The 19,723-nt window shown below is 43.6% G+C and overlaps 1 protein-coding gene across 2 annotated transcripts in view; it reads right to left on the minus strand.

Moving 5' to 3' along the window:
- The window catches only part of LRRC38 (leucine rich repeat containing 38), a 111,066-nt gene that overhangs the window by 25,034 nt on the left and 66,309 nt on the right, over positions 1–19,723 (minus strand). The window lies entirely within an intron of this gene.

Genomic DNA, 19,723 nt, shown 5'->3' on the forward strand with positions numbered 1-19,723 from the left:
GCAGGGGGAGGGAGCTAGCCTGCTCCTGCTGTAGGGAGCCGAGCTATTCATTTCATCATGCCCCATTGGGCACATCCTTGCAGCACACAGATTTGTGGCCTGGACAGCCCTGCAGGGCTAAAGGCATAAATAGCACAACTCCAGTGAGAGCAACAGGAACTGGATGCCTAAATGCCTCTGAGACACTTTCCTCAAACTCCAAAGGAAGCTAGCAACAAATGACCTAAATCCATATATATGATCACAGTCATGGTTATCCAAGACAGGGTGCAAATGTGTCCTTCTCTCTAAATCGGTCCTTACTTGGCATGTGTTCAGAGCTAAATCTAGCATCTCAGCCTGTGCGCCTTGTTCCATACCCTTCATTTTACGAAAAGAAAGCCTTCTCCCTAATGGATGGCCTCTTGTGGTGTGCTATTTTATACTGAGAGTCCTGCATTATCACATCACCGTTAAGAAAGACGGGGAAATCCTGACCAGCTGGGCTCAACAATGTTGCATGGTAGTTTTGCTTTGGCTTTTGGTGCATGGGATAACAGATGGATTATACCTTTGCACAAACTTCCAGGAGAAGCGTGTTTCACTTCACTCGCTGCTGCGATAGTAGGGCACAGAGGAGGAGGGAGATGAGAGCCTAGAGGAGGGAGGGAGCCGAGGGGGAATTAATTTTTGCCGTGCAGATGCTCTAAGCTAGGGGAGCCTGTGTGAACGGAGTGACAATGCAGCTGCAAACCTGTGCCCTCCTCCCAGGCAAGGGGGATAAGTAGAGAGCCAGTGTAGGCAGATCTGTGCCAACCCACGCATTGCCCCTGGCTCTAGCAGCATGCTGGGGGCAGGAAGGAGAGACAGAGAATAGCATAGCCAGGGCTTTCTAACACCAGTCACTATCCCCTGGGAGCATAATAGCCTAAAGCAGGCAGTAGTGTCACAATTATAGCATCCCTCAGAGCTGTTCTGGCCTCCACCAGGGCTATATTGGGTTCAGCTTTCTGAGGATAGGAGAGGTTTAAGACAGCTCCCCTGTCCTTACTCATCATCAAATGAATAAGCAAAGGGAAAGCTGGCTGCAGAAGCCGTGTTACATAAAGAGCCCCTTCTGGTCTGGAATCCATCCATCAGCCACACAAAGGAGCTACCACTGATATTCCTCATGCAGAATTAAAGGCTGTTAACCTTTAACAGCCCAGTCCTGCAGACACTCACTACTGGGGCATGTTCCTGTTAGGAGCTGCAGATACTTAGCACCTCTCACTATTTAGCCAAAAGTTGAATCAGAAGCTGCTTTCCTATCTGCTTCAGGTAAAAAAGGCAGGGCAAGTGGGAATTCAAGAATACCCTGAGAATGCCCTCTATTAATAGTGCCTTTAACTTATGACTACGATTCTGCACCATTTCCTGGAGGTCTGGGAGAACAGACTTGATAACACAGGAGTTCCCTTCCGGTCCCTTGTTCCAAAGACCCAGAATTGGGGTCATAATGCTTTATATTCAGAGATAGCTGCGTATTGTTATGTATAGGAAACAGACGGAGAAGGGATTTAAATCCTGCCTTGCCAGAGGTCCCTGGCCATGTTACTAATAGAGGCAACAAGAGAACTCAAATCTGCCCCCAACCCCTGGACTCTAACCACAGCCCCTTACCCTGAAAGGACTCCTCTCCTGTAGAGTACATCACGAGTATCCTTTACCTTGCAAGGAGAGTGCTGTGAGCAGGTACAAATGCCCCTAGTGTGATAGTTTGCACTCCTGACACATGCTGTGGAGTTTCTGCAAAGTGCCTCAAGGCACATTTTATGTCTGAAATGTCATAGACAGGAAGGTAGGAGCCAAGCGGCTGCAGTCAGGACGGTGCCAGGTGTGGTGCAATGATGTCGAATACAGGCCCCAAAGAGCTGACAGCCAAACAAAGCTATGTGCAGAAGAAAGACATGATTGCACACAACAACACTGCCCCTCAGCTGCCCAAAACCAATTGTAGCATGTCCCACCACCACCTGCCTCCCTGCTGTAGTCTACAGCCTTTCCTGTATTATTCTCCATTTGAGCCAGTTTCCTCTTGACCTGCTTTTCTGTCTGACATTTCTGTGTCTGTCTGTTCTGCTACACTGCTCAGCTCTTCCTGTGGCTTTGGCTGATTTGTGCATCTCTTCTCTCCCTCTCAGTATAGAGTCTTTCTCCTCCTTTTGAAATTCAGTCATTGTAAATATTTTAAAACTTCCAAAACGTTTCAGACACTCCTGGTAGAACAGGGAAGAAATGAAGCAGAATCATCTGTCTAATGAGACACAAAGGCACAATCACTGGCTGGGTACTTTATTTCTATCATATAGACAAAATGCTATTAAAATAGCGGGTACAATCAGCTTTTTAAGGATATAGCACCCTCTTGTGCCCTAAAGGACAGTGGTCATTCCATAAATAGCTTATAATCTCCACAATACACCTCTAAGCAATGTCACTGTGCTTTCTCTGCTTTGGGTCTCCTTTCTTTCCCTTCCAACATCCTTCAAAACACACACAGCTCAACATGGAGCTACAGGATTTAATTCATGGTGTATCCCTTTTGACTGGCCACGTTTGAGGTCCTATTTTCAGAGAGACACATACTGAAATCTCTATGCTGTCCTCAGGTAACCCTTCTTGCTGTCTGACTGATATGCAGGTAGTGGATTGTGCTTCCTGATACATGTAGAAAGGGTGATGCAATGAGTAGATGTCTCCTGTGTGATACAATTAATGGGCACTTACACAAGTTACATTTTTCATGCAATTGGGCCTCTGAAAGTGCTCTACAGCTGGGCCATGACAAATGTGCATGGCTGCAGAGTGCTTTTTAAATAGCTGATGGCACAAAAAATCAACCCTCCCTCAAATGAGGTATTAGATGAAGGCGCTCTGCTTTACAGCATCTTAGGGAACTTATGTTCCCTCAAGAGCTAATTTTTTACACGTTGCGGGCTGCGCTTTCCTGTGTTGCAGGCAGGGAGGTGGAGCAGCGCAGAGCTGCTGGCTGGGGTTTGCTGCCTGGCTGGAGCTGGAGGTGGTGGGGGTGGGGGGGTGGACTAGAGCCCCACCACCGCCTTGCAACCCCTGGCTGGGGTATTGGGGGGAGCCAGGTTGGGCCTGCAAGGTGAGGGGGCTCTGTTCCAGCTCAGGCTGGGCAAAGTAGAGACGGGGAAAGGAGCAGCAAGAGCTGTCCACTTGCCCAGCCTGAGCTGGAGGTGGGGGTGGAATGGAGGTCCCGTCCCTCATCCCACAAGCCCAGCCTGGCTCCCCCCGATACCCCAGCTAGGATACCCCAGTTGCGGGGGCTGCTCCATTCCACCCCCCAAACCCTCCAGCTGTAGCCAGGCATCAAACCCCAGCCAGCAGCTTGGTGCCGCTCCATCCATTGCCCTCCCCCTCCCGCCTGCAAGCCCGGCCAGCTTGGTACAAAGCACCATGAGTTACAGCACAGCCAAGGTACGTCTGTCAGTGCCCAATGTTTTACTGTGTCCCATGCCACTGAATTTCCAACCAGCTTCAAATTGATTTCAGTGAAATTTTGCAAATGCAGCTGCACTCCCTTCCAGAGTCTGAATTTGGTCCATTGTAGGTAGTTCAACATCTCCTAGCTATTTCTTTTGGTAATGAAGACCCTAGAGCCTAGATCTTAAAAGGCACCTAGCAAACATGGAGATTTCAAGTAAATGCAGAAGCATCTCAGGTTCATTAAGGTAAGGTCTGCAGCACTTTTATTTTGACCCCAGAGGAGCTACAGAATAAAATTTCTCCACCAATGAGTAGTCTACAGAGCATGAAGGTGCTTGTTTTCTGACATTTCATCTTTTTCTGGTACCATCCAGCAGCTCTTCACAGTTAGAACCATCCCAGTAGGCTTCTCATGGGCAAAACTTTAGTTCATTCAATTTTAGGGGAGACTGGGGACAGAACCAAACTTTCCAGCTGGTATCTTTTAACTAAAGCTGCTCTACTCAGTCTGGGGAGACCCCACTTAAATCAGCTGTCAGCCACCAGCCCCTTCAGTTAGGACCCCCTCGAAGACTAGTGGGGAAAGATGCTTTTAAGCACACCCAGAAGGGGAGCACACTCACTTTCCTAGAGCACAGTAAGGGGCCCTATGCACTGGTACAGTATAATTAACAATCAAGCACAGCAGCCTATGAAACACCAGCATAATTCAAGTATAAACCCTTGGAAGTAGCTAGGGAAGTTATGGTGCCTACCCCTTCTGTGGAGGAACGGCAGACACAAGGAGCCCCTCTCCCATTTGCAATGACAAACTTGATGCTTGGAGAAAATGAAGACCTGAGCACTAGTTGGCCTTCTAATGCAAGGCACATCAGCCTCTCCTAAAATGAAACAGGAGAGATGAGGCCGCACAACTACAAGTCAGTCGTAGGGTTTTGTACTGGTGACCACCACCGCACAGGCCAGCACCTCACACACAAAAAGCAGCAGCAATAGCAAAGTCATATAGGCTACACCTTTTTCTTCACAAGCCAGCACAGCGGGGAAAGTGGTCTCCTGACCTCAGGGAAAAGGAGGCAAAGCTTCGGTGCTCTCCCTAGACCTCAGGAGGCAATTTGTGTGCTTCACTGCCTCCACAAAAGAAGATGCCTTAAAGGTGCAGCATAACCTCAAACAACTCCAATAAAGAGCAGAAAAGAAGGTACAGCCACGGCTTGGAAATGTCACAGACAGTCAGGACTTTCAGGCATTACTTATACGTGGCTGAAGCAAGGAACTGCCTGCCTTCAAGTTGGTGAAGTTAAAGGAGCTGTTTCTTTGGAAGGAAGTTGCTATTGCAACCTTGTGATTTATTGGCCATCCAACTTCTGAGCATTGGTCACAGGCCCAAGAGGAGTGGTAGCCAGGCAGGAGCCTGGGGTCAGCATAATAATGCCTCCTGGGCCAGGGTCAGCCTGTGGCTTGCCAGTTGGGCAGCCCTGGTTTGTCTCACCTCCCAGGCTGCTGTACCAGGTGCAGTTAATGATCATAGGCAACTTGCCTCTTCATTATCATGCATTACTAATGTGCATTGAGATCCAAGCTTTCATACTTGGATGGCTCAAGTTAACCACCTCAGCATCATCCAATCAACTGAGCAGTGAAATCAATGGTATTTGCAAGTACATAGAAACATCTCTGACTTAAGTAGATACATAATCTTTTGGCTTAGGTGCTGTCTTCTTACAGCAAACATTGGCAAAGGTGTTGGCCATGGAGTTTTGATGTTTGTGTGCACAGAGCCAAAGGGCAGCATAAGCCAATGTTTCCTTTGATCTTCTACTTAATAGTGAACAAACAAAAGAAAGAAAAGGGGAGCTTTTCCTTGTCTTGAATAATTTATAAAGAATGTTGGAATCTGAAGTGAACTGAAGCTCATATTACACCTGCCCTGAGTCCTTTATTGCTGCTGCACCATTGAGAAACAAAACATATCACAATTAATCAACACAACGGTGGCAATGATTGAATTTGAAAACTTTCGACATCGCAGTTCAGCAGCCAGATTCTGCTGGAAAGAAGCTATCATCCGCCCCAGAGGGAACGTGGGTTGGCCAGACATGAGGCCACGATGTTAATCACAAGTCACAAATAACACCACTGGCAAATGGAGCCTGTAGCTTATATTTCCCCACCCAAAGGAGAGTATTTGCGTCCAGCTATTGTTAGCTTCCCAGCCTCTGGGACAGGTGGTAGCATGTAATTTTACATGCTGGCCTAGTGTGACAATGGTTTCAAAGGGAATTAAAGGCTGCTGAACATGGCAACTCCGACTTGCAGCGAACTCTGCCTTGTTATCTAACTGAGAAATGCAAAATGCCCTGCACGGTGATGAGAGAAGAGCTCGGTCTCTAGTTACTGGGAGTTTCTCAAACCAAGATGCCGAAGCCTGACAGTAGGGTAGAGGACTGTGATCTTTATTGCTCATCTGGGGTGCTTACGTATGCAACACATATAAACTCCCAAAGCCTGGGCCTGGCACTTGGGCTTTAGTGTGAAATTTGACATGAATTCTTCAAAATATTGCTCTACGTTTTAAAAATGGTTCCCAACATAAGAGTTTAAGGGTTAGCAGTGACTGCAGGCTGAGTCTCTCACTTATTTCCAACTGCTGAACTGCACAATAAAATTGAACACCAAAGTGTTAAGCAAATGGCACAGGAGATGACCCACCTGGTAGCAAGTGGGAGCGGAGTTGTCCAGGTGACACACTCCCCGTTTAAGATGTGCTGCCTGCTGTGAGAATGCTTGAGAAGTTTTGCTTTCAAATAGTCATGCAGGATTGGTTTGAACACAGGCTAGACAATACTTGGGGTCTGCATATTTGACTCGTTAGAACAGGGTTTCTCTTGAGATTTACGGTACATCCTGACTCTATTCAAGTTGGAATATTTCCTATAGGATCATGATACAGGATTCTCCTGGCTAAGACCTGGAGTTACAGAGCATCATTCAAAATAATGGGTTGGGAGACAGGGATAGAAGCTGGACCCAGCATCATTAAACAGCCAAACAGTAAGTGCTGGACTGGAGTAGTCTTGACTAAACTAGTTTCCCCAGCCTAATCTTGACCCCATTGGTGTAGCTAGCTATCTCTCTTGTGTCCAGATTAATGCACTCAGTCCCTGACAAATACCTCTGCATCAAAATACCTGTACACAATAATAACTCATCAGCCTACCCCTCCTGATCTCTCTCTCAAGATACCTGTGTACCTAACAGAGTCTGCTGCTTTCAACATATCTGAGCATCTTTTAAAAGAAAAAAGAAGACACGTTTTCCTGTCAGCTAAAAAGAAATGTACATTTTGAGCATCTCCATTGCACTCGTATGTGAAATGCATGAATATGCATACATCTTTCTCTTTATTTGATTCAAGTGGAACAACTTCATTATTATTATGACTCACATTGCAATAGTGCCTAAAGACCCCAGCCAGAATTCAGGGCCTCCTTGCATTATTCATGGAAAGAAGATGGTCCCTGTCACAGAGCCTCTGACAAAGTAGGCTGTTAAAAAGCTAATGCCTCTTTGAAATGGTTAGTCTCTAAGGTAGCCCTGCTTTCTGTCCCAAAGAATCTGCAAACATTTTTAGACTGTAACTAAACCACAGTTCTGTCATTTGTTCTCTAAGTTAAAAATAGCTCCGTCTGCAACTTTGATATCTTTAGTTTCAGGTTCAGTCCCAAACCCCAAATCTCTATCCTGCAATCAAGATTTGAAGAACCTTGGGCAAACCTTGGGCCTGAGTTTTCTCAGCAATCAGTTCAGCTTTAAAGCAGTGGCTTGAGCTGAGAGTTGTTTTGACTTCTGAGGCTTGTTTGAACCTAAAACTCAAAGTGAATCTCAAGCAGTGAGAACCTATGCAAAGCAGAACAGAAAAGAAGGGTTTGTACAAACCCTTAAAACCTCTACTAAGCCAAAGATTTTCATGCAGCCTCAGTTAAAAGTAAAATGTTATGTAATCTGAACCCATCATTGCCAATATGTCATGTTGGCTCCAAGTAATGAGACACTAATGACTTTATTGAATTGATTTCTTCCAAGTGCAACCCCTGTGTTCCATACTCACTCTCTCTAACCTCTCTATAGACAGGAATAATCAATGCTTTATCAAAGCAGTTAGAGCCTGACCATGTCATTCCACCTTCTGGCTAAGCAGAGGGCAATATAAGATGACAAATGGCACGTGCCCTGGGAAGCAGAGGTAGCCAAAAAACTCTTAGAGAAACGAAAGCAAGAAATGAATCTGGAATATGATGGAAACTCATCTGCATTATTCTAGCAGATAGCACCATGCTTTATTGCCTATCCATACAACCTATGGAGTACTCTGGACATTCTTGTTGTGGCCCAGCTAATAGCATGTGCTCCAAGGGGACTGAGAAAAGCACAGACTGAAATCCCACTACCAGCTCCTTATGTATTTATTTATTACAATTTATGAGCAGGATGCTTTTCTGTTCATAGGCCTCCATCCTATGCTGTGAGATCCAGGACAACCTGGATTTTCAGCATAGACAATAGAATAGCTGGTGGTTCCTTCCACCCTGGTCATTCAGCAGCTCAGCCTTCCCATCCTTGCATTCTCCATTACACATAGCAAACTCCTTCCAGTCTGCTGCCACTTCCTCAGAAGGTTAGGAAAGGGGCTTTGAAGAATAGAAGCATAAGCGATCTTGACCTCTGGGGAGAAGAATGGAGTACACTGAGCCCAGGCTCCACATACCATCTGCATGTAGCAGCAGAAAGCTTCCTTTTGGTTCTGGAAAAGATTACATATAGAAGAGAAAGTCTGAGCCAGTCCTAGCCAGTGGCCAGTGGAACCACAGCTGTACAAGTCCAGTCACCCAAACACCCTGCAAAAAGGACGGTTTTTGATCATGATAGAAAAAAAAGGAAGGATGCTTTAGAGAGTGATTGCAGTGCAGCCCCATTCCCACACCCTGATTTGGGGGAGGTCATGGGTTGCTTGGATTTTATGCAAGTCCTTTATATTTTGCAAGCTTAAAGGTTCTTCATCCATTAAGTCAGTATGGCAGCTCCCATTTACTTGCAGACAACTTGAGTTCACTTTGCTATTAAAGTTGTAATTCTAACGGACAGAATGTCCTTTGGAGACTGAAGGAGACGATGCATTATGGTGATGGTTTTGTGCAAATACCAGTAGGTGCCAAATTATATCCCTAGCTCAAAAGTCATTTCATGGGCAAACAAGGGCACAGGAAAAAGTAATGGCTAGCCAAGGTCTTATTAGCAAATCCCTTGCCCTTCTGTCTACTACAAAACAGAGGCTTAAATAGCACAAAGGTGTGAACTGCCTCATTTTTGCTCTGCTATATCATCATATTTGATGGAATACAAACCTAATTGGAATAGAAGAAGACAGCTGGGTTTTGCTAATAAACAGAAAGAAAAAAAAAACAGGCACAGGGAGTGACACCCTTCTTCTGTCCACTATGCCCACCACTATTACATGCCTTTTGCTAATTCCATGCGCAGAATTCCTGGTTGATGGGCGATCCACGGTGTGTAGATAGCCAGTTTGCCTTTCTCCGGGGCTTTGTACCATGCCAGCACTTCACAACAGTTACTAAGAGTTTATCAGAACAACAGTCCAAATTTGCTCCCTCAGAATTTCATGGTCAGCAGCTTGCATGCACCTATTAGGCACCCATGCGATGCCCTGAGGAGCGCCTGCTGTTGCAGAGATCTTGTTGGAAAAATTGGTTTGCTATACAGAAATTGCTTCGTCCACCACCAGAAAGCACCCACTTCTGTTAAATAGCTGCAGTGTTGCACTTCAGTACAAATTAACATCACACACTAATTTAGGACAGGAAGTGAAGGTTGGAAGGGATCTCCCAATTCCTCTGGTCCAACTCCCTGCCTGAACACTGTTAAGACAGCATTGGACCTTCCTGGATCATTCATTAACACACCACTTTTGTAGTTTTTTTCCTGCATCACTCACTTCAAACCCCCAGGAGAATGGTTTGGCTTGCTCAAACCCTTGAGCAATGAGACAATCATAGGCCAGCTCCAGCTCCTAAAACTAGACACATTGGCTTCACTCATGTGAGTAGATCCCTACTGAAGTCAACAGGACTAACTTCCAGAATAGGGACAGTGATATGAGCAGATATTTTCAGGATGGGGACCATCCTGATTAATTAGTTCAATTATTGTGCCCTGGCCTACAGTCCCATGCATGGTGTGATAATATGGTTGCTCAACTGTGTTCACATAAAGATGATCTTTCTCTAGTCAGTGCAACTTTTTCTGGCTATGTGAAAATACAGGAGTCCTTAAGAAATGCAGCAGATTTGATTTAATGTTTTCTGACATTTCACTCGCCTTGTTAATAAGATGGGTGAAATGCCAGGAGAAATTAAATCAACTAGTGCAGCAGCCCCCAAAAGGGAAATACTAGGAACTCTGTATTACTTCCTCTGGATTTGCCTTTTTAAAATAATATTTCAGACCCACACTGATCTACCCAAATTAAATTATATTGATATATATTGCATCCACTTTGGTTGTACTATTCAAGTCCTTGGAACTTTATTTTAGTACTTCGTTAATATTTGCAGCACTATTTCAGTGCTCGACAGTAGTACTGTTAATACTTGGTGATCCCATAGCATTATATATTATTAACTAGTAGATTCTAGAGGGATGTGGACTCTGTCTGTCTTTACTAGTGACTCCATTAACTCGTCTGTATACTTTTCCACTTACCTTTATCTTGTTGTAAGGTCAGATATTACAGAAATTGAAAAACACACCAGAAATGACAGTGTGTGGAAAACCACTAAAATTGAAGGTCTTTTATCTGGATTGGAAAGTCTCTGTTTAGTGGTCATTAGCCATCATCATTGTCTTTCTGGGAACATGTGTATGTCACAAGTAAACAGGATTTTTCTCAAAATTGGAGAAAATGAAGACTCTTGATTTTCTTGATGTGAGAGTGAATCTAAGAAAGAATAGGGGGATGTGTTTATAGCACTTGTGCATTTTCCTGGAAGCAAGTAGCACTTCAGAGAAATGAGATATGAAGAAACTATTGCCCAGGTGGCTACCCATGAAATACATTACACTTTACATTTTCTCTGCGCACTACAAGAATCAAAATACTTTTTAGAGACCATAGAACAGCACACGATTAAAACTAAAGCCAGTCCAAATGGTTTCAACTAAACAGAATTTTTCATTAAAAAGGTCCATTTCTGTTGATAATTTTTGTTCCTTCATAGAAAATACCGTAGAAAAAGAAACATTTTCTGAACATTTATATATATATAAACATTCGTGAGGCTTTGGGGTTTTCTATGAAATTTTAAAATAGCTTTTGTCTTTTTTTGGGAGCGGAAGAGTCCATCTAATTGTAAAAATATCGCACCATATCTCAATGCCACTCAGTGGGATAATGTCTTCTGAGATGTCTTCTAAGTCTTCTACGTGTGCATACTCTAAACATAAAGCTTTTATTATTTATTATTATTGTTGCTAATTTTGAACTGCCCTTAAAAAGTGCTTTCTTGGCTCAGCCAGCTAATATCTGGCACATTTTAGTACCTAGGCACATAGAAGTGATAGAGGACAAGAGGAGAAGGAATCAATCAGATTTCTGGAGGCTATACTTGGAAATTCTCCAAGTGTCTGATCTGCGCCTGATTTTCTTTTTTTTCTTGTTAAGGATAAGCCTTCTGAACTATAGAGATGTGAAGAGCTGTAGTATAAGGAGTTGACTAAGAGATGGATCATTATTTCTTGGCAAAAAGTTCTCTTGACTAACAATGCAGGGTCGCAGCCAAGAATGAACCCCAACTTTTCCGATGAACTTTTTGGGAGCTTCATCATAGAATCAGAGAATCACTGAAAATGCGGGTTGGAAGGAACCTCAGGAGATTGTTTAGTTTAACCTCTTGCTCAAAGCAGGACCAGCCCCAACTAGATCATCCCAGCCAAGGCTTTGTCTACCCAGATCTTAAAAACCTCCAAGGATGGAGCTTCCACCTCCTCTCTAGGTAGCCTGTTCCAGTGCTTTACTAGCTTTATGTGCAGTAACATCAGGTGAACCCCATCCTATTTGCAACGCACAAGTTGGCACTTTAATGACCCACAGTCTGAAAAAAACCCACCAGGAGTAATCGAGTTTTAAAAAATTTCTGCCATCACTCCTGTTCACAACAAATAGCAACAGCTGCATGGCTCATTTCCTCTTTTTTGTAAAAGGGAAAATACTCCTTGTATGTCCTGGCTTGCAGGCTGTAAATCGTTTTACTCTTATTTCACAGAGCCGTATGTGCCCCCAAATACAGATAAATCCCATGGGGTCCTTCCCTTGAAGAAACACCAATCTATTTTCCATTCATTTTTGTGAAATCTGTAGTCTATTGTAAAGTATGATTATGGTAATTAAAAATTGCCTCCAGGCAATTAAAAATTGTTAACAGCATTAGTGTTGTACATGGTGTACAGCTTCCTACGCCTACAAATATGTGAATCATAAGTCTTTAACTGGCTTTCCTGCACTGATACCAAAGACAGACTAGCAGTCGAGGAAATAAAACCCTCTTCTCCCCTTATTAAGATCTAATAAAATAATTGTTAAGAGGGACAAGTGTAGTCTAGCAAGTGGGACATGAGGCAGGGAGTCTACAACCTTGGTTCTTTTCCCAGCTCTGCCACTGCCCAGCTGTGACTAGTGGCTTACCTTTCTGTGCCTCAGTTTCCAATATGTCAAATGGGGATAATGGTATTTATCTATCCTTGTTCATAGAGTTCACTGAGATGTATGGATGAAAAGCACTCCATAGGAGCTAAGTATTATTACTGTTGTTATAAATCAACTAAGTTGACTTTGCTGTTGACCTTAACAGGACTGAGCCCCAAGTTTAGAGGAAACCTGTTTCTATCTAATTGCCATAAGAGCCATTTCAGCATTTGTAGTGTGAAATTCATAGACCTTAATGTATTGATATTTGAGCACTGCCACTATGCCTGGATCTCCGGCCAATTTTAGGTGACAGCGGCTCTGAAAGTGCTGCACCACTTTCCAAGGGAGCAGCTGTCTGTCTCTCCGCAGTGTCCTTGAATTGGTTTATGCAAGACGGGTCTTACTTGTAAACCCGGAGGAAAGCAAAAAGCATTTAGCCCTAATTTAAAGCCTGATTTAACTCACCCTGTAGCCATAAAAATCCTGTGTTTGAATGGCCTTTCCCTCACTCCCTCCAGTTACTATCACAGGGTCTTGCTCAGTGAGTGCTACCACCTGGATTTGCTAAGCCACGTCCCATGCCAAGTCTGAGAGGGCATTCCCTTGCACAGTCTCTACCAATTCTGATGTGTGCAAAGTGAGGATAAAGTGCAACAAACCAATATGGCTGCATATCCCACCCATTTCACACACGGTTGCAAATGCTACCAAAGGCACAAGGAACTGAAGAGCCAAGTCCTCCTGACCCACCACTGATTAGTATTTTACAGATTGATTCTTTTTCTCCCCTCATGCTTATTTGAAAAAAAATCAAATTGAATTGCATTTTAAAAGGAAAACAAAGTACAAACCAGAAGAACGGCATAAACAAATACCATCAAAATGAATTATTGGAGGAAAAAATCAAAAACTACTATCTGATTCTGGTATCTTCTCCCAAAGAGCTACCACTTGCTGCTGGAAACATCCCTTTATTAAATTAAAGTGCTACTACAATGCATGAGTATAAAAAGATATTTTAATATGTATTTGATTATAGAAATAGATGCCTCATTTAGGAATGTAGGAGGATTTTACAGAGTAACCACAATCTATTTTCATGATTCATACATTTGAGGATTGTCTTTGAATTGAGTTTGGACATTCATTGGGGCCTCCCTGAAAAAAACCTCAGATGGCAGTTAAGTATTGAATTTGCTACCGGCCAGCAGGTCACTTGGGATCATTATGGCAACTTGCATTTCAGGAAAGCAAATGTTTTCTACAGTGGTGAGAGCACAGTGCTTTATATCTACCGTTCATGGAAGCTGATTAAAATGTAATTCACTCTCCAATATATAGCTTTGGGTTAGGGAGAGAAAGCAGGGGCTCTGGTGCCTGAAGTGGTGATACAGACTAGAGGTCCAGTTTGTTCAGAGAGTATTTGTTTGCTTGAGTTTCTGGAGGGTGGGAAAAGGGTGGCATCCAGCATGTAAATAGTGATGGCCTTTACGAAGAGCAACCAGTGAACATGCAGCTCCCTCTCGTGGCCACAAAACACCCATATCCTATACAGGCTCCCTTGTTGCTGGTTCATTTAACAAACCCTTCGCAGACACACGGGAGAGGTGAGTCATGGCTGATGGGTAGGTATACAGATGTTACAGAACCAGGGAAAACCACTGTGGATTTATCACTCCAGTAACCTCTCCCTTGCTTTCACAAGTGCTCCTTGCTGTGAAAGGCAATCAGGACTTGTAGTGGAGATGATATCTTTTATTAGACCAACAAGATTTTTGGAAAAAAAATTCTTGAATTGAAATTTTTTTGCAAAAATCTTGTTGGTCTAATAAAAGCTATCATCTCTATTGCGCGTCCTGATTGCCCTTTCCTCTAGACCTTCGGTTCTGAACCGGGGGTACATGTACCCCCAGGGGGTATGTGAAGCCTCAACAGGGGGTATGTGAGATATATGTCATACACTGTCTAACACAGGTCGAAGGGCCTAAAAAATTAATTTCCCATTGAAAGCGGGTAGGTGAAGTCTCACTCTAAGACCAAGGGGTACGTCGACTGAAAAAGGTTCAGAACCGCTGCTCTAGACCAAAATGACTACAACCTGGATACCCTTGCTGGGAAGGCCCTTATCCCTGGCACAAACACTTCAACCTCTCTCTCTGTCAGATGCCTCCTTAAAAACACAATGGGAGCATTTCCAATTAACAGCTGTTGGGTCAGAGTTTCCCATCCACGTCCCCACGCCCACACAGAGGCACCTCGATTTTTCCATAAAATATATATAGAAGCGAATCCACCGTGCAAAGGGGCACTCTTCTCCCTTCATTTAGTGGAAGTAATCAGCTGTACCACTATGCACCATCTCCTAGTTCTCCTGAATGACTGTTACTCTGTGCAGAAGACCAACAAATGGCCTACAAAGTACTCAAGTCCCAACTCTCAAGTTCATGTAGGGTCATAGTGTTACATAAACTGAGCTGGCTTTCTGAGCAGGGAGGAATTTCAGCTCTGGTGATTTAGATTTGAATTGTTAGCTATTATTTCCCTGTTAAGATTATAATCCCTGTCTGTTTACAGTCAGCACTGAGCAAGTACAAATTATTAACAAGAACGAAGGTGTTTATGTTGGATCTTTGCTTAATTACTTTAAAATCACTGTGAAGGATTGAAAGGTTTGGAAATAGCAGAAAAAATCATCAACACAGTCAGACGCATCCTACGCATAATAGATAGGATGAGACGGAGATAGTGAATAAATACACAGAGTCCATATTTGTGTCTTTTATTTTTTTGGGTCCTCTTGCTCTATTGCTTTCCTTATTTAGCTGGCCTGATTAAATGAAAACTCCTGACCTAAGAAAACCTGTGTCAACGTTATAATTTTTGGTTAAATACACAGTGGTCATCCACAGGTTTAAAATTAGCCAAGTAAAGTAAAGAGTGAACTTTCTATATTTAAGTCTGAGCCACTCTGTTGTATGGCATGTACAGCCAACTGGTGGCAATTTTGGAAAGCCTTTTTCTGGAGAACGATAGTGATCGGTTACTGTGGGTCCTACGTAGCAAGCCCCAGTCCTGCGAACTAATATACAGTCCCATTAACTTCAGAGGAACCCATAGTTGCAAGACTGAGCCCAAAGTAAATACAATAAACATGCATGTGGGCTTCATTTTTGTCTCATGAGACAGTTATGGGACATGCTTGACTAAAGGCCTTTGACTCTGGAGTAGTATCAGAGAGGAGCATAGTCTGAGACCGACCATTTTAGGGCACTTAACCCAGGCTCCTATAATAGCTGAATGTAAGGAGGACCCGAACAGAACATATATGCAGGCAAATGGAGGAGTGAAGAGCAGAGGGTCGTGTTGCTGCCATTGTTAATCTGGCTAACTCTCTTTGCAGTGGCTAGTGACAGACTTTGGCTATGGTGGTGGGGACTGAGGACACGGTAGAGACACATCTCACAGAAGAAATGGTGGTAAGCTGAAATGCAGTGGCTCATGTCACATATTTAGATCAAATGACCAGACCTTTTTCTTACACAAACAATAGGCTTTGCATCCTTTTTTATGTAACTGAAACATTGCTTACAAGCTGCCTCCAATCCGCTCCGTGTTACAGCCACTCCCATGCAGGCTCTCCATCGCAACGTGATCGTCTTCCTTGATGTCTCTCTCAACTAAACCCAACTTAAAGGCTTTTGGGTGTGCACATGAGTGAGGGTTGGACTAGAGGGTTGGACTAAAATCTGGGGAAGTTCTGCAACGAGGACAAAACCTTGAAGGTTTGAATCAGTGTAGACTCATGAATGGGTGCAGAGTATGTCTAGGGACTACTGTCCTTCATTTCTCTTCTAGCAGGCTGTGACACCGGCTTTAAACCCCTCCTCCTAGCCAACGGGGCCCTCTCTGAGGGAAAAAGTCTCTGCACCTTATTCAGTCCTTGTACTGCGATACTTCACTTGGATCACAAAAAAGCTACTGGTTCAGGCAAAATCCTGCCTTGAGCAGGAGGCTGGATGCGATTATCTCATGAGTTCCCTTCCAGCCATACTTTCCTCAACCGTTTTCATCACACACACAGTGCCTTTTTGAAAATGGTAAAATGCCCATGAAATCCTAATTTTCACTTGGATAAAGCATGCTAGCTTTTCGTTTCTGTGCATGCCTCATGTCCTAGAGCCTCGGCTGGTGCATGCTGGTATAGCTGCAGCCGTTTCAGGGGAGCAAGGCTGATCTAGGTCTGACTTCTAACCTCGGCAAGTGAGGAATAAATGCTCTCTAGTCCAAGCAGCCATTCACTTTTCCTTTTTAATAAACTCTCTGAACTCTACATCTGACATCCATGGCTGGGCTGACAGGTCCACACTTGTTATTTGACAGCCAGGAGTATAAAATAAATGTTCAAGAAGTGAAGTTAGATTTACAACTGTTGACCTGAAGACTGTCACATACTATACACATTTATGGACCTTCTGCGTCTTCCATTGCAAAGACGAGAAGTGGAGACCTCAGATCCATCCTAGAGTGCACAATTCACTTCTTCAAGCAGTCATGAGCTATAGCTTTCTCTTTTCAATCTCCCTCATTTTTTCCGCTCTGAGTCTGACTCCATTTTCAAGTAAATATGCTAATTAGTCAGAACCTGTGTTTTTTTATCAAAGACCAACATAGGAAGAAAGTAGCACCTTCACCTTCTCCCACTCCCCTGACATTTGCCTGATGAAAACCCTTCTGGCTGTCATTCTAACAGTGGCTGGCAGCTGCGGCGATAGGGTGATATCATTTGCGAGGTGATGTGGGTTAACGAGCTCCTGTGCGGCAAGATGTTCCCAAATGATCTTGGAAGTAACGAACAAAGAAATACACCTGACAAATAATATAGGCCTGAATAATGAGGGATGGATCTAGTGTTCTCTGCAGTTAAAGAGAAGATTTCCATTGACTTCTGTGAAATTCAGATCACTTCTTTACTATTCATTCACCCTCTTGGTGGAAACCAGGGCAAATGTTGGGCAAGTGTTTTACAGCAGAACGGAGTCAAATGTTCGGTGCTTTCCTACTCTGGATATGCCAAAGGCTCTTGCAGCAGTGGCCTTAGGGTTGTTGGGGCCCTGGGCAAGAGAGTCATTTGGGGCCCCTTAGAGATAGATAAATATTACCCCACCACAGTTGCATCATGGATCTTTTTCATATTCTTTGGGGGAATTAGAGAAATAGTCAAGTGTTAAAATGCAAATAGAGCCACTTCCTTGCAAAAACTTCACCCCCCAAAAAATTTGTTGCAAAATTTGGGGGCCCCCTAAAGTGTGGGGCCCTGGGTGGTTGCCCGGTTTGCCCTCTCCTAAGGCTGCTACCAGCTCTTGCACAAGTGAGTTAAAAGCTAGGAGTACAGTGACTCAGACAGCAAAAACTGGCACTGGACCTTAGCTACCTACAGCCTAGGTGAGAGCCAAAGGAAAACTGCAAAGGACCTTGAATCAGACCTTTGTAAATGAGAGACAGTGGGCCCATCATACCGAGTTAATCTCTCCTTTCTGAGAAAGCGCCCTGGGAAACAGTCAGCTTTACTTAGGCAGCCCCTCTTGCTCTGCTCCTGCAGCATATCATGGAAGATGTAGTCAGAACAAGGAGCCACTATTGCAACATTACATTTCAAATGCAATCTCTAAAAAAAAAAAAAAAAAAGAAATACCAGTGGCGCAACAATCCCATTACTTTTACCAGAAAAAAGGTAAGTGACACGTTGTTAAGGGTGATCTCCACCTAAATTTTAAAGAAGCTTGTGTACCAACAAAACCACAGAATAAACTTGGGAGACCCAGCAAAGGGTACTGTGCTACCCAAAGCCTGTCTAACTCTATCCCAACCAGGCAGTTTGTCCAGTTCAGGATATCACCCACAAAAACCCACTAATTTTGTGTCTTAGTAATCATTGTCAAGGGTTTTGCTGCTCTTGCCCATTTCCTAACGCCTCCATAGCCTGTTAAAATAAAAGCCCTGTTTTTGCTATGTGTATTAATGATGGCCTCATTTTGGCATCACCTGTATCTTAGTCTCTTGCCTAACTTCTTTAACAAATGAGTGTTGTGGTCACAGATTCACAGATGTTTAGGGCTGGAAGGGACCTCATGGGATCATCAGGTCCAGCCCCCCTGCTCTGGGCAGGAAAGACTGCTGGGGTCAAATAACCCCAGCGAGTTGTGTGTCCAGTCTCCTTTTGAAGATCTCCAGGATCTAGAGATGCTAGAGATCAAGCAAGTTCTCTTGTCTAGAGCAGGTGATGTTTCATTTTATCACAGCAATTTAAACTCATGCCCAGGGTGGATTGCTTTACATCAGAAAGGAATCAAAATGCCATTCAAATGATCCGTTCTATGCTTGTTTTGCCTTTGTACTTTTTATTTTCTTAAAGGTTCACTTTTATTACACTAAAGAATGCGGATTTAAACTTGAGTTTGCAGGGACTGGTAACAACATATATATATTTTATATATAAAATGTGCATGGGTGCATGTTTCAAGTTCAGAAATGTAAAACATTCCACAACTCCTTCTGTCCCTCATGCTAATGAATTAAACTTGAAAGGGTGGAAATGAGCACAAGATCTGTCCTATTCACTTACTTCCTGTACTTCAGCGAAGCAATTATTAAAAGCCTGTGATAAATTAGTTAGTCATATGTGGGCCCCTGGCCACTGCTGAATGCAGCCTCACAGAGCTCAGCTGATAGGTGACTGTGCTTGTGAAACCAGAGGACCCAGGTTATCTCCTGGCTGTCTCATTAAGATCCAGATTATCAGCATGCTGGCAAACGTGATGTTTGTGGCTGACTCCAGACTTGCTACAGCAATTTTTTGTCCTTGTTCAGCTCCATCTGCTGCTAGGTTTTCTTTTTATGCTGAACTAACTCCAGCACAGTTGAGAGCTTCCTCTCGAAGAGTTTTTCTAGAAATGCCAGCCAGTGCAACACTTGTCCATTATACTGTCCCCAAATTTCCCGAGAAAAGAACAACCGAAGCCTACAATTTGTTATCCTTTGCAAAGCTGCTCTAAAACTAGAAAGAACTTGTCTCTTTCTGTTGCCAAATTTCCTGTTTCTGTATCCTGGGGCAGCTGTGGGCTCTGCAATATTGGGTCAGAAACATAAAAGCTGTTTTCTTCAAGCTTTATTAATTTTCAAGTCATTTCCTGTTTTCCCTCTGCAGCCAAAACCACCCCTTTGGCAGGTAGCGAAATCCCAAACTCCCTGATTCAGACTGAGTAAGCGGTCCGAGTAGTCAAAAGGAAAGATCCAGAGTGACTTGGATAATGTGTCTTTTTTTGCTTTAAAAAAAAATGGCAATTTTATTTCATTGTGAATGAGCTTCCCACAGCAAACCCCATCACCCTCGAAGTTCACAGTCAACTTTCTGAAGCATTGCCCACATGGAGATTTATACTTTTCAGACCACTTCTGGAAAGTGCCTTCCCTTGAAAACTGAACACATGGTAC

Source organism: Alligator sinensis, unplaced genomic scaffold (assembly GCF_000455745.1).
Source record: "Alligator sinensis unplaced genomic scaffold, ASM45574v1 scaffold1390_1, whole genome shotgun sequence".
Lineage (NCBI taxonomy): Eukaryota > Metazoa > Chordata > Crocodylia > Alligatoridae > Alligator > Alligator sinensis.